Raw genomic sequence first — 2,582 nt, 5'->3', positions numbered from 1 at the left:
CACGTGGCATGGTACACTGGGGAGATCATGCAGACGCTATGACAACAAATGAATGAACACCGCTCGACAATCACCAGGCAGGAGTGTTCCCTTCCAGTCGGGGAACATTTCAGCAGTCACGGGCATTCAGCCTCTGATCTTCGGATAAGCGTTCTCCAAGGTGGCCTTCACAACACACGACAGCGCAGAGTCGCCGAGCAGAAACTGATAGTAAGAGTTTTAACAACACCAGGGCCAAGTTCCGCACACATGAGGATGGCCTCAACCGGGATCTTGGGTTCATGTCACACTATCTGTAACCCCCACGACTTGCCTGGGCTTGCAAAATCTCACTAACTGTCCTGACTGGAGACAATATACATATCTTTAACCATATCTTTGGCCCTCTCTCCACTCACATTGTCTGTACCTTTAAGACTTGATTACCTGTAAAGACTCGCATTCCAACCATTACCTTGTAAATTGAGTTTGTGTCTGTATATGACCTGTTTGTGAACACAAGTCCTCACTCACCTGATGAAGGAGCCTGAGACTCCAAAAGCTAGTGCCAAATAAATCTGTTGGACTTTAACCTGGTGTTGTGAGACTTCTTACTGTGCTAGCCAGCAACGCCAGGTCCCATGAAATACATTTTTAAAAGTCAGTACCAGGGAAACGTGACCCTAGTCTGAGTTAGCAACTGTGAAAGAGAACAGCAAAACATGTTGACAGCAAAAAAATTATTCTGAAGCTCCTGCCTTCTTTCCAAGTTATGATGTACTGACACCGGCGTTGGACTGGGGTGGATACAGTAAGAAGTCTCACAACACCGGGTTAGAGTCCAACAGGTTTATTTGGAATCACGAGCTTTCGGGTGAATCGCCTGATGAAGGAGCAGTGCTCCAAAAGCTCATGATTCCAAATAAACCTGTTGACTTTAACCTGGTGTTGTGAGACTTCTTATTCATCGAATCCCTACAGCGCAGAAGGAGGCCATCCGGCCCACCGCGCCTGCTCCGACCACAATCCCACCCTGGCCCTATCCCCATGACCCCATGCATTTACCCTAGCTAGTCCCCCTGACACTAAGGGGCAATTTAGTATGACCAATCCACCTAACCCCACACATCTTTGGACTGTGGGAGGAAACGGGAGCACCCGGGGGAAACCCACGCAGACACGGGTCACTGTCTGAGTGGAGTTTGCACGTTCTCCCCAAGCCAGGAATCGAACCCAGGTCCCTGGCACTGTGAGGCAGCAGTGCTAACCACTGTGCCACCCTGCCGCCCCTTTCCAAGTTTACTCTTCCCAAGTTAGTTTTAGTGCAGCGGCTGCTTTGGTTGCAGAAGAAACTGAGGCCTGATAACATACACCCGATCACATTAAAATTATTAACAGTTCGGTAGTGGGTCTGCTGCTTTGGCTGGGTTGGCAAACCCCTCAATCAGGAATTTTAAAGATTAAAATGATTTTCATTAATGGAGAAACGTCCGTAAGAAACTTCCCACACTGATAGATTTGTCCCAGATTAAATCACAAACACACAACCTGATGGACAATCCTCATACCAGGCAACTTGAAAAGAATGTATGTTTTGAACTTAATCTCAAAACACTGAATGATGCAAGTCTATTTAAATTATATGCAGTGCATATGCAGAAATCCACACAAGTATGACTGCCAACTGCAAACTGGCTTTTTTCCTTCCCCTGTTTCTATAGCAATGAAATGTCTTTTGTGGGATGACTGTTTCATTTGGAGAACCCTTAAGCTTCACATAGTTCCATTTAATTACAGCACTACCCCGAACCCTAACCCTAACCCCACCCCTGACCCTAATGATATTGTGGAGATGCCGGCGTTGGACTGGGGTAAGCACAGTAAGAAGTTTGACAACACCAGGTTAAAGTCCAACAGGTTTATTTGGTAGCCAAAGCCACACAAGCTTTCAGAGCTCCAAGCCCCTTCTTCAGGTGAGTCTAATGATATTCCACATGAACAGCAGTCAAATGGTCTCTGGAGAGCTTCCTGAGTGGAACTCTTTGTAATAGATGAGACTAAGTAAGGTGTAGCTTCTCGGCCTTTTGGCTAAGATCAAGTGTAGTATGGATTGGGTGCTGCGCTTGGTTGAGGTCATTAGGTTACATTTAAACTTCATTTGAAGCAATTTTTAAAAGCGGTATCTCGGCCTTTTGGCTAAGATGCAAATGAGGTCAAGCCTTGGAGGAGGAGGACTTGCACCTACTCCAATCAGCTTGGCTCACGTAGATCAGGCCCAAGACAGGAGTGGAGGCCCTGTCTTGTCAGCTTGGATCGGCAATGTCTCAACTTATTGAGCCTCTGAATTGGACTTGATTTGATTGAATTGGAAAAGTTTTTTAAAAAGAGGTGTTACTCAGTGTGATCCTTAGGATGTTGCTCATGTACAGTATTTGTATATGTGACTAACTCAAACCCAGGTCCTAAGGCTTGGCATAGTGGCACGGTGGTTAGCACTGCTGCCTCACAGCGCCAGGAACCCGGGTTCAATTCCCAGCTTGGGTCACTGTCTGTGTGGAGTTTGCACATTCTCCCCGTGTCTGCATGGATTTCCTCCGGGGTGC

General features: G+C 46.7%; 1 non-coding gene across 1 annotated transcript; it reads left to right on the top strand.

Moving 5' to 3' along the window:
* Window positions 1–2,047: 2,047 nt before the first annotated feature.
* Window positions 2,048–2,229, top strand: LOC144510295 (U2 spliceosomal RNA). Its single transcript, XR_013500605.1, has one exon. It is a non-coding gene; the product is annotated as a U2 spliceosomal RNA (small nuclear RNA).
* The last annotated feature ends 353 nt before the right edge of the window (window positions 2,230–2,582 follow it).

This window comes from Mustelus asterias, chromosome 22 (assembly GCF_964213995.1).
Source record: "Mustelus asterias chromosome 22, sMusAst1.hap1.1, whole genome shotgun sequence".
NCBI lineage: Eukaryota > Metazoa > Chordata > Chondrichthyes > Carcharhiniformes > Triakidae > Mustelus > Mustelus asterias.
Note: the sequence above shows the minus strand (reverse complement) of the source record. Positions and strands in the feature narration are given on the sequence as shown.